The sequence below is a fragment of the Anolis carolinensis genome, chromosome 3 (genome assembly GCF_035594765.1).
Source record: "Anolis carolinensis isolate JA03-04 chromosome 3, rAnoCar3.1.pri, whole genome shotgun sequence".
In the NCBI taxonomy this organism is placed as follows: domain Eukaryota; kingdom Metazoa; phylum Chordata; class Lepidosauria; order Squamata; family Dactyloidae; genus Anolis; species Anolis carolinensis.
The window spans coordinates 146,871,780-146,884,892 of record NC_085843.1 but is presented as its reverse complement, the minus strand read 5'-3'; positions in this window follow the sequence as shown (position 1 = coordinate 146,884,892).

Sequence of the window (13,113 nt, the reverse complement as noted above, 5' to 3'; positions counted from 1 at the left end):
CAACTCCAAGGTCTTTTTCGCACACACTGCTGTCAAGCCAGGCGTCCCCCATTCTGTATCTTTGATTTCCATTTTTTCTGCCGAAGTGAAGTATCTTGCATTTGTCCCTGTTGAACTTCATTTTGTTAGTTTCGGCCCATCTCTCTAGTCTGTCAAGATCGTTTTGAATTCTGCTCCTGTCTTCTGGAGTGTTAGCTATCCCTCCCAGTTTTGTGTCATCTGCAAACTTGATGATCATGCCTTCTAACCCTTCGTCTAAGTTGTTAATAAAGATGTTGAACAGAACCGGGCCCAGGACAGAGCCCTGCGGCACTCCACTCGTGACTTCTTTCCAAGATGAAGACGATGCATTGGTGAGACCCTTTGGGTTTGTTCGCTTAGCCAATTACAGATCCACCTAACCGTAGTTTTGTCTAGCTCACATTTTACTAGTTTGTTTGCCAGAAGGTCGTGGGGGACTTTGTCGAAGGCTTTACTGAAATCCAGGTACGCTACATCCACAGCATTCCCTGTATCGACCCAACTCGTAAGAGCTTGAACATTGTTTCCATCCTAAATATCACCTTAGATCAAACACTGACATATAGGAAACACTGCATGAAACACCAAGCACAAAGTAGCTGCACACAATAACATCCTGCAGAAACTTACTGGCAGTGCGTGGGGTGCAGACTCGAAATTAATAAGAACATCATTGTCTTACTCAACTGCTGAGTATGCCTGCCCTGTTTGGCACAAGTCTGCCCATGCAAAGCAGGTGAACAGAGGATTGAACAAAACATGCAGAATAATCTCATGTCTTAAACCTACACCTGTTGACAAACTCTAGAAGTGAGCTGGCATTGCCTCCCGGTGTGAGATGGGAAGTTGCTGCTAACTGTGAGAGAAATAAGTTTGAACACTGTGAAACCCATCCACTGTATGGCTATCAGACTCCTCTCAGTAGACTCAAATCAAGAAAAGCTTCATGAGGACTGCCACTCCTCTCGACTTCCCACCAAGAAAAGCGAGGGCATCCCTCTAGGCAGCTAAGCCAGGAAATCTCAGCTGGATGGCCCTCCACGAAGGTGGGCAAATCAAAAGACAACCTGGCAAAATGGCACTACTTAAAAGAATCCTCCACCTTGCACGACTGTGGAGCAGAGCAGACAACTTCACATCTATATGCTTGTCCTCAGTGTCCTGCCTCATGTACCGAAGAAGAATTGTTTGAGGCTACAGACAACACGATCGTTGTTGCCCATTCTTGGTCAAAAGATATTTAGGCACTTGTACTCCTTCCATTTTTATTTATGCAATGCTTTTGATATGAAATAAATGCATGAAAATTCAATCTGCACCTGAGAATATAGGATGTTAATATGATAAACAATTATTTTTTAAAAAATCACCAGCAGAGTGTGTGTGTGTGTGTGTGTGTGTGTATCTCCAGAAAAAGATGGAGTTTTATATTCATAAGCCATTATCCAAAAAGGTCAGTCTACCTCTTTTCACAAATAGAGCCACTAAATAGCTTGCAAAAATTCTCAGCCATTTGTTTTTTCTCCATTCTTGTCTACACTACTGAAAACATGTTTACTTGGGGGAAACAACAGTTGGTAAGATAGTTGAGATTTCTGGGAGCTAAAGTCCAAAGCACCTGGAGAAGCAGAGTTTAGGAGACACTGTTGTAGAAGAAATGCAGTTTGACACTGCTTTAACTGCCATTGCTCAGTACTATGAAATCCTAGAAGTTGTAGTTTTACAAGGTCTTTAGCCTTCTCTTCCAAAGAATGCTGGTGCCCCAACCAATCCCCGGGATTCCATATTACTGAGCTATGGCAATTAAAATGGTGTCAAAATGCATTATTGATACAGTGTAGATGCAGGCCTAGTGCTGTATTAAAACCACTGTAACACCCATTGAATTAGTGGGGATTTTGGTCACCATTGATTCAATGGTGAAGAATGCAGTGTGATATAGTTAAATCACATTTGGAGGGCCAAGTAATTCTCACCATGATTTACAGAAATACTTTTGTGGGCTAATTGAACTGTATTGTGGAGCAGTGAGAAACCTATAAGACAGTAGCTTGTATCAGATAACCTTGGTTGTCCCCAAGGGTTTGGATATGATCATTAACACTTAATTTTCTACCACTCATGGTGATAGGAAGACTACATGCTTTCAGCCTCAAGCAGCAAAATGTTTTGGACTAATCCTGCCAAATCAACTTCTTTTCAGTGTTGCAGCCAGGCAATTGGTAAACCACAAGTTAGTTTTCAATGCTGATGTGTGCAAGGTTGAATGGTTTTTATTGATAACATAACTACTAGAATGTTATCCTATATATAACATTTTGACAGTAAAATGAGTTGGTGGAGATCTGTTCCATCTATTTCTACTTTTCATCCAATTCATCCATCCATATCAACATAAAAATTATAATTAATTGCTAGACAATACCTTTGCATTTTTTTCTAAATTATTTGACTGTATCAACAAGAACTAGAAAAATCTTTTTTTCTTTGTACACTGAAATTTTAAAGCACCAGGTTCTTTACCATAGCATATAAAGGGTCCAATACATGAACAACACCAATAGAGTGTTATTGATTTCCTTTTGCCTGCAATTATTGTTAACATCCATTCTCACCTCAAGAAGAAGAAAGATATATTTCATTGTCTGTTTTTGGTGCTCACTCTCCCAGAGCAAATTGTCTTCTCTCCATCTCATTTTCATCAGCACAGTGCCCCTCTTGCTCCTGGACAAGTCCCAGTGCATGACAGGTCATTAACACACCCAGCTTAATCTACACAAGGCCATGGTTGGCCTTATCTATACAGACAAATTGATTACTTGCAGATGATGGCTGATGGCAATCAGTCAAACTAAATTAGTGCTGGAAAACAGCTTAACACCTGCTGGGGATGCGATGGTCGCGTAAAAAAAAAATCAGCCTCAGAGCAGCAAAAAGTATTTCTCAAAGAAGTCCATACTCTTTGTGTGTCTTTGGAAAATTACCTTTGCTGAAAATAGCTTGGAGAAAAAAAAAACCCTCAAACAGGTGCCGGAACAGGACAAAAGCCCCTCTGTGCAACAGTAATGGATGTTTTCTTGAAATAGACTCCCATCAGATTTTCAAAGATGCTTTCAGCTCTCTGGTGTAGACAATATGTTTTAAAACCTTTGAGATTTGCTCACCGCGATGAAATCCGATGCATTTCAGAGATGCTGTCAGGTTATTACTTTCTCTTTCACACTTTTTTAAAAGAAGATTCCTATTTCTGATGTTTGAAGATTAGAAAAGCCCAGTCCCACCTTGGTATTGCAATTGCCATCTCATTTTCCTTAAATCAGGCATGCTTACATAGACCTCATCTTTAATCAACTTACTGACCTAAAAGGCTGCATTCAGATGGAAGGTCACAGGTTACTCAGGTCTTCTTGTAGATTCTTTTCAGACAACAACTAATTAGTTCAAATCTCTTAGGTTATCGATTAAGTTAGACCTTTACTAACAAAGCTAACCAGACTTTTCACACATCTATAGCTATTCCTTTTTAGCATGAGAACTAGGCAACAAGAAATAGTGATTTGTCCAAATAGCAAATAGGGATATGCAAAGTTAGCTTCAGAGTCTGGAATTGGAAACAGAAGTTGTGAGAAGTAGTCTCAGACCAGAGGCGGTCCAACCATAAGGCGAAATAGGCATTTGCCTGTGGCGCCATCGTCCCGGGGGCACCATCGTCCTGGGAGGAGGGCACCACTCTCCACCTCCTTCTCTTTTGGGCCTTCCAGCGACCGCGCTGGGCCTTCCGGCCGGCGCAGACCCACCTTCGCACCACACAAGCCCACCTTTGGGGCCTTCAGAGATTGTGAGGTCTGTAGGAACTTGGAAGCTAGGTATGTGGGGTTTATATATCTGTAGAAGGTCCAGGGTGGGAGAAAGAACTTTTCTTTGAAGCAGGTGTGAATGTTGTAATTAATCACCTTGATTAGCATTTAATGGCCCTGTGACTTCAAGGCCTGGCTTCTTCTTGCCTGGGAGAATCTTTTTTCGGAGGAGTTAGCTGTCCCTGATTGTTTACTGTCTGGATTTCTTCTGTTTTCAGAGTGTTGTTCTTTATTTATTGTCCTGATTTTAGAGTTTTTTTTTAATACTGAGGGCTATCTGGGTTATCTAAGTCCACACTGCCCTATATCCCTGTTCAATGTTTAGTGCTAAATTTGCAAATATAGTAATTCCTACATAACATTACCATGTATTGAACTGCTTTTTCTATTGATTTGTTGTAAAACATGATGTTTTGGTGCTTAATTTTTAAAATAATAATGTAATTTGATGTTTTATAGGCTTTTCCTTTATACTTCCTTATTATCCAACATTTTCGCTTATCCAACGCTTTTATTTTTCAGTGATTGGTTTGGGGGGGCGCCAAAATTCTGTTCGCCTACACTTGAAAAATACCTAGGGCTGGCTCTGTCTCAGACTATGCCAACTCAACCACCATGATGATTCCATCTGGATAGAAACTTGCAATCTCTCTTCCCCCCCCCCCCCCAGCTCAGCCTTTGTTTGAGGCCATGGCTAATTTTAATATCACACTAATTTAAATGAATTATCACCCACAAGTTAGATGAACAAACACTCACATTCCTTTGGGAGAAATAACGAGCCTATGATAGAATCTTTATTCCTTTTAGAACATTGATTATGTTTGGAAGATCTAGTGTGGATGGACACAGTAGAAATAATGGAGTTTGACACCACTTTAACTGCTGTGGCTAAAAGCTAATGAAGTGTAGGACTTGGAGTTTTACAAGGTCTGTAGCCTTCTCTCCAAAACAATGCTGGTCCTTCATGCACCTACAAACTCCTGTATTTCCATAGCACCGATCCATGACAATTAAATTGGTGACAGACTCCATTAATTCTACCATGTAGATACATTCCTAGATAGGGTTAATGTGTAATTATTGTCTTGGCAATTTATTCAGAATTACCACTATGGATATGAATTACAAGGACAGAACAGCCTGGAGTTCCATAACCAGTCTATGTGAAAAATTGGCTAGAGCTCATAAGGTTTAGCAAGTCAAGTCATACTGTTTTTAAATGACCTCAGAGGAAATCCAGAATGAATAGCAGAGACTTGTTGGAGGCCAGTCAGTCTCCCCAGCTGTGAATCTTTGGTCCCACCTAGAAAAAAAACAATTGTGCTAAACTTGCTTTTTCCAATCTGTCATCTTGCACAACTCTATTGCATTTCAATCATATTGCAAAGAGAACGTTTGTTTGCATCATACAAAATAAAGTAAGATGGCTGTAGAATCCAAGTAGACAAAAGAACCTGCCTTCTGGTGTCATCTCACCTGATAGCCAACAATGAAATAATGAGGCCAAACAGAAAAACTGGGTTCAACAAGGACAACTTTATTTAGCATACATCCTACTTATTTATTTGGAGCTGAAATGAACAAGAGGAGAGAGAAACCTGATACTGGTCCAGCTGAAGCCAGATATCTATCTACCCTACAACAAACCTCATAGCCTTTACTTTGGCAAATCACTTGAGCTTCAAGAGTAGTCCAATCATTTGGGGTGCTCCACAACTGATCTCTTGCTGGAAAGTAAACTTCAGGCACTCTTATTCAAGCTGCATGACTTCCAAGTGAGAGCAAAATCCTAGGGTACAACTTTCCAAACTCCCCAAGTCACATGATCTGCAAAAGCTATATTCTACATCAAAACAAGTATCAAACTCATAACTTCTCCCCCTTTGCCTGCCAGATGGAAACCTCTTTAAAAGTACCACTGTAGTGGCTGATAAAACATTGGGGAGAAAAAAAACATGCAAAGGGGAGAAAGAATCAAAGTAACTAAAGTAGCTTGCACTGCACCAAGGAAGGGAGATTGGGTCGTGTTCAGAAACTGAAGAGGCAAAGGGGGTAAAGGATGTTTTTCAAAATCTTCCTTCCTCTTCCTTGTGGGCCTGGTTTGAAAGTTGTCTTATGATTTGTTGTTTTTATTTTTATTGAATCCAAGGGACCGTGTTTTTTTTTTCTGGTTTCTTTATCCTTGTTTATATTTTCATCTTTTCTTGTTTCATGTAATTTATCAGATGTGACTAGTCTGTTTCTTTTCTGATTTTGTTCTGACTATATGACAGTTCTTGTGTTAATTTATCCATTTTCATGATCTCTACCATTTTTGTCAGCCACTCTTTATTTGTCGGGATTTCTTCTGATCTCCAATACCTTGCAAATACAATTCCTGAGGTCATTGTCAAAAAGCTAAGAAGGATATATTTGATTTTCTCCAATTTTATATCTATAATTCCTATCAAAAGTTAGTCTGGTTTAAAATTTATTCATTCTTGTAAGATTTTCTGGATAGCAGTGGGTACGTTTTCCCAGTTTTTTCTTGCTTTGGAAGTTTCTGCCTCCTGCACAATTTTGGGGTTTGTCATTTAGGGAGGGGCTTTTAAACTGCTCAGTCAGAGAGGTCCTGGGCCTCCCTAAACTACAAACCTCAAAATTCAACAGGAAGCAAAAACTGGATTTAAAGTGGATCCATGCTCTAGTGTAATGAGGCTATTATAAAAAAAAAACATGTTATCCCAAGAGTAATCCTAGATTTGCAGGAAGACCCAGCATGGTGGCATGAGAACAACAGATATAACATTTCTACATGCTTATACTACATACCTAGTAGCTTTTCAAACAGAGTGAGTATTCACAATATTATAATATCATTCTGATAAATAGGTACAGATATATGTAGAAGAACTGGAACTTCCATGATTCTATATTATTGAGGCATGGCAGTTAAAGTAGTGTCACACTGCATACATTCCTTGTGTATACATTCCTTAGAGAGGTCATTTTTAGTAGGTTCCTCATAATAATAATAATAATAATAATAATAATAATAATAATAATAATAATAATACTTTATTTTTATACCCTGCCTCCATCTCCCCGAAGTGACTTGGGGCGGCTTACATGGGGCCCAACCCGGATAAAAACAGCAAACCAAATAAAAACATCAAAAAATATAGACACCACTATTAAAAGGGGCCGGGCTGTGGCGCAGCTGGCTAGTAACCAGCTGCTATAAATCACTACTGACCAAGAGGTCATGAGTTCGAAGCCCGGGTCGGGTTAAGCCTCTGACCATAAAAAAAAAAATAGCCCCGGCTTGCTGTTGACCTAGCAGCCCCGAAAGACAGTTGCATCTGTCAAGTAGGGAAAATTTAGGGATGCTTTATGCGGGAGGCTAATTTAACTAATCTACAACACCATAAAACTGCTCACGAGGAAAAGAAGAGGAAGAACAGCCATCAATGGACGGTGAAGCAACAGCTCCCCCTGTGGCCGGAAATCGTGAAGCTGGAAAGATGTTAAAAAATGCCTCTGTGTCTGTCTAAAACTGAATGTTGTTTGTCTATTTGCATTGAATGTTTGCCATATATGTGTTCATTGTAATCCGGCCTGAGTCCCCTTCGGGGTGAGAAGGGCGGAATATAAATACTATAAATAAATAAATAAATAATAAATAAAATTCAATGTTCTAAACATAACAAAAGAATAAAATGATAATCATATTAAAATATGGATTTGACACCCTAGCAGAAGGGGTAGAAATTAACAGGGCAAAGTGCAATGAGTGAATATTATAACATGAGGTAGTTGATTGAATGCAACCGTCCATGAGAAAGCAACTTGGGAGAGCCAGACCCTGTGACTGTAAACAAACTGATAGGGAAAAGATAAAGTGCAGTAGATGAGGAAATGGCCACAAATATAAGGTCTATCATGGGGATGGGGAGTTCATTCTCCGAAAGCCTGTTGGAAGAGCCAAGTTTTTAGGCTCTTCCTAAATATTAATACCACTGGCCAGGTTTAATTTTTAAGAGCTCATTCTTTCACATTCTCCAATCTTGTGAACTCACAAACCCACAGGGGCTGTTTCCTCCTCCTTTCATTTCATGTTTGCCAGTAATGTCCTTGCAACTGTAGACATTTCTCCTTGTATTGTAATGACACAAACATTCTGCTTTTATCATGAGGATCTAATTGCTTTTTATTTTCCCAACCATCAAAAAACGTGCACATTTTCTAGATGGTGTCATTGTAAGACTTTTTTTTTTAAAAAAAAGACCTACATGGAAAATACACCCAAGTAATGCTGTCCTTCAGATTTAAGCTCAAAAACTGAACAAAACAGAACCAGAACTTTTTTTGTTTTGTTTTTTACAAATTCACATGCAAGTGTATTCATAACATGGTCTGCATGGCTGCTAAGTACTCCAGAGGCTGGTAATTTTTTATTCCAACAGTCACTTTTTCAATGGTACATCAATATTAATTTCATAATGCTTTTGTGATATTTAAAAATCAATTGTAAATTACCAAATTGAAAATAAGTGGTAAGCATCAATTTTTCGAGGTAATCTGGTGAATATGGCTTAGGAAATTAGTGACAAAATATGTTGTGAAAGAACATCAGTGTTTCATAACTATTACAGTGAACTGATTTAAAGTGTAGGTTTGACATCCAGGCAAAAATGTTTTCATTTCATCAGAATGCAAAAAAAAAAAAAAAAAAAAGTTGATGCAGAGCCAGATATTACTACTACTATTATTATTATTATTGTTAGTGCTCTCCTCCTCCTCCTCCTCCTCCTCCTCCTCCTCCTCCTCCTCCTCCTCCTCCTCCTCCTCCTCCTCCTCCTCCTCCTCCTGCTGCTGCTTCTTCTTCTTCTGCTTCTTCAAAGTGGCTAAGATTTAAAATCATATAATATTCTACTCTATCATTTTTTTATTTTGGAGACTTACATATATGTTTACAAAGTACACATCTTCACACTAAGGATCCCAGGGTAACAACAACAGCAACAACAGCAACAACAACAATATATTTATTACCTGCCACTTCTTGGAGCTCAAGGCAGGGTACAACATAGTTAAAACAGTGAGGTAGAACAAAGCACTATTAAAATACATATAATAAATACACATAGGTAAAATGCAGCTGAATTTTTTTTCAATAAAATTCACAATTTAAAATTGACTGAGCAGGCTTGCTAGTTGTGTCTTAAATTCCAACAGTTCATTTAGCTGTTGTAGGTCATTCCACGGTTTTGGGGCAGCCGATGAAAAAGTCCTTTGGGTGATGGTTGCCATTTGGGTTCTGATTCGTTGGAATAAACATCTGCCAGACAACCTAAGTGTTCAGGGTGAATTGTACAGAAGAAAGTGATCATGTAGGTAATCTGGACATAAATTATATAGGGCTGTAAAGGTTCAAACCAACACTTTGTACTTTGCCTGTAATTGGCAACCAATGGAGTGAGTTTAAAATGGGGGTATATGCTCACTCCTCGATGTTCCTATAACTAGTCAATTTGCTGTATTTTGAACTAATTGGAGTTTCTGAACTTGGTATAGAGGTATCCCAATATAAAGCACACTACAGAAGTCTAATCTTGAGGTTACCATCATGTGCACTACCATATTAAGGTCCTCCAGTTCTAGGAAGGGGTATGGCTGGGGTATCGACTCAAGCTGGTAGTTAGCAGTCTTCACTGTTGCACCTACCTTGGCTGACATTTGGAGAGAAGGATCTGAGAGCACTCCTAAGGTGTGAACACAGCCTTTTTGGGAGTGGGGCGTGGGGAGTCCATCCACAACTGGTTAGCACATCTCCATCCCCAAGTTAAGAAACTTAATGGCAAGCACTTCTTGACTATATTCGGTTTCAATTCATTTTTCTTCATCCAGCCCATTACTTCCCACAGGTATTCATTCAGAGGAGACACAATATCCTCAGCTAAAGGTATTTTTGAAGACATGGAGAAACATGATAGCACTCCATCCCATGCCTCCGGATTATCTCTCCCTACAGTTTTATGTAAAACTTAAATACCATTGGGGATAGAATGGCCCACTATGGAATGCCAAATAACAGCTCCTTTTTTGAAGAGCAGCTATCCCAAAGCACCACCATCTGGAACCTGCCTGAGAAGTATGACCAGAACCACTGCAACACAATGCTTCCGATTTCCCACACCCCAGATGTTCCAGAAAGATACTATGGTCAATGGTATTGAAAGCCACTAAAAGTACAACAGGGACACCTCCACCCCACCTTCTTGCGATTATTAAAATGGAGACCATAGCAGTCTCAACTTCATATCTTGCTCTGAAGCCAGTTTGAAATGGGTCATGAAAAGTGTGTATCACCCAAGATTGCCTGGAATAGGAGAGCAAATGCCTTCTCAATCACCTTGTGTCCCGCCTCCCCCCCCCCAAGGAAGACTAGAGGTTCTTCTATAGTTATTAAGGTCCAGGGAAACCAGGGAGGGTTTTTTCAGCCCTCTTTGTTTTAAAATGGGATGGAAAATTCCTTTCCCTGAGGGATACATTGATAATTTGTTTTATTTTCAATCTAATTGCATCTCCTCCCTGGATGAACAGCCAAGAGGGGAAGTGATCAAGAAAGCACTTGGCCTAGAAGCTTTTCCATGTCATCTGTATTCACCAATTGAAACTGATCTAGTGTAATTCTACTCACAGTGTTACTGGACACCTCATTATTCTGCTGCAATGGTTTTATCTAAGTCAGCTCATATGTGTTATATGTAAAATGGTTAGTACAGACATCATGATGAGTTATTGAAGGCACTGGCAATGGGTTCAGAAGGGAGGGTACCTGGGTTAAACCTATCTCGCTCTCATCCTCAGCTTAGCAATAACTACCAGTTGTGATATTGATAGTGGTTATCTCTTATTACATTCCCTGACATTGGCTGGAGTGACTGTCGCACCTCAGACTAGTTCACCTTGCTGTAGACACCAGGCCACAAACAGAAATAGTCTTTTGTAATTTTATTGAGCAAAAGCAGAGTAAATATAGGTAAAGGTAAAGGTTTTCCCCTGACGTTAAGTCCAGTCGTGACCGACTCTGGGGGTTGGTGCTCATCTCCATTTCTAAGCCGAAGAACCAACGTTGTCCGTAGACACCTCCAAGGTCATGTGGCTGGCATGACTGCATGGAGCGCCGTTATCTTCCCGCCGGAGCGGTACCTATTGATCTACTCACATTTGCATGTTTTCGAAGCAGGCAGAAATATAGTTCCAAAGGTAGTTGTAAAATAGAGTCAGTAAATCCAATAATCCATAGACAAAAAGCAAGAGTCCATTTCCAAAGATACAATAATCCAAAGATTACAAGGATTCTCAAATAGGAGTATATTCAAAACAGGAGTAGCATAAATAGACCATCCACCCTGATGAAGTGAGAATTTGCTTTGACAGATTTGCCGTTCAACACACTGTTTTTAAAAGCAACCCGAAAATGCACTCTTTTCCCCTTCACTGGCCTCCCTTTTCCCAGCTCATCTAAGACTTCACTGTGGCAATCCTTTCAATTGTAAACGATCAGCCAAGAAAGGCCAAACTCCCCATTACCATCATCTCGCACCTGAACCTGAGCCTGAGACAGATCAAGCTCATTATTTCCCATGGGAATGTTTCCTTAGTTCTCATCCGTGACAGGCTGCACTTCTGAACCAGCCTGTGTCTGAATTCCATAATTCCCCATGGAATCATCTAGAAATTCATCTTGCATCCCATCATCTGACACCTGCATCTGTAAACCAAAATCCCCTTCCTCATCTTCACTCTGGAACTGCTGCTGAGTCACAACAGTGACAGAGCGATTGGTGAAAATAGAGAAGAGTGGAGGAAGTGATTCCTCCTTCCGCACCTCCCCTTTTTCATGTCACTCTGTGGCTCCAGCCAGTATCAGTCAATGCTATGAGTGATGACCACCAGTAGTTTCATGCCCAGTAACCACTGCTAGGAAGGAGAGGGGGATGATAAGGGTGGTGTTCCAGTGGCACTGAAATGGGTTCAGCACTGCTGGGCTGTTGATGTTGGCTTCGTGACTTGCCATGATGATGAACTAAGGTAACCTACTCTGGATCAGCACCAACATATGTGACCCATGTAGATGAGTCCTAAGTCATTTGGAGTAGGTTCCTATATTGTTAATTTGATAACATCTGTACCTGTTACATTTAACACAAGAAAATGAAAGGTTTTAATGTTGATTAAAAAGTATTATTATTCCTTAATTACACAAGACACGTATTAAAATTATTACTAATATTTACCAATCAGATATAAACTTAGGGCCCTTCTACACATGCCCAAATCCTGGGATTTTATGTCCCAGTGCCTCTCAGAATTGAGGCAACACATCTGGCCAAAACAAAATGTTTTTGAAAGCAGGAGATGGCTACATGCCCTCCTGGGTCAACCATCTAGCCAGCCCCTCCCCTGTCCCCATTTGCCTCTCTGAGAAAGCTTATGAAGTATCAAAATGACACATTGGGAGCTTTGGAAAGTGGAGGGGAAAATCCTCCTTCCTCTCTCCAAAGCACTCGACATATCATTTTGATGTGTCAAAAGCTTTCTTTGAGGGGCCTGAGTGTGCAGCCAGGCCTCTTTGATAGAATTAGGGGCAAACAGGAGTCTGGGAGGAGATGGTGGTGGTGAACAAAGATGGCAATGGGGATTGACCCCCCAGGATCACAGAATGAGGTCCCGAGAGTTAATTCTCACAGACCCAGCAACTTAACAAATCCAGACCTTTCAGTAAGGTCCAGATCTGTTGAGGTGTTTTATTAATCTAAAGTAAACTGGGAAATCCCAGTTTACTTTGGATTAATCTGGGTTAACCTGAGGAATTGTTAGGATTTCTTTGGATGGGTTGCAGGTTTTGGGCCTGCGTAAAATGGCCCTTACTATAATTTATGTAATATTTTTGAGTATTAAAACATGTTTTTCTTGAAGAGAGAACAGATGATGATAAATGATAAAGAGGTTAAAAGTGTGGCTTGGTGTGTGTTCATGATTGTATGTGTAGATGTTTTGGGGATTTATTTGATATATGAACAATGGTAGCAATGGGAACAGACATAGACAGTCTTAACAAACTGACTTTCCCTAACTTGCTATAAAAGGACTGATAATGTCTCAGTGTTTCCTACTATGGATTTCCCACTCACATCTTCTTCTGTTTTCAAATAAATAAACTTTAATTCTTACATTGTTGTTT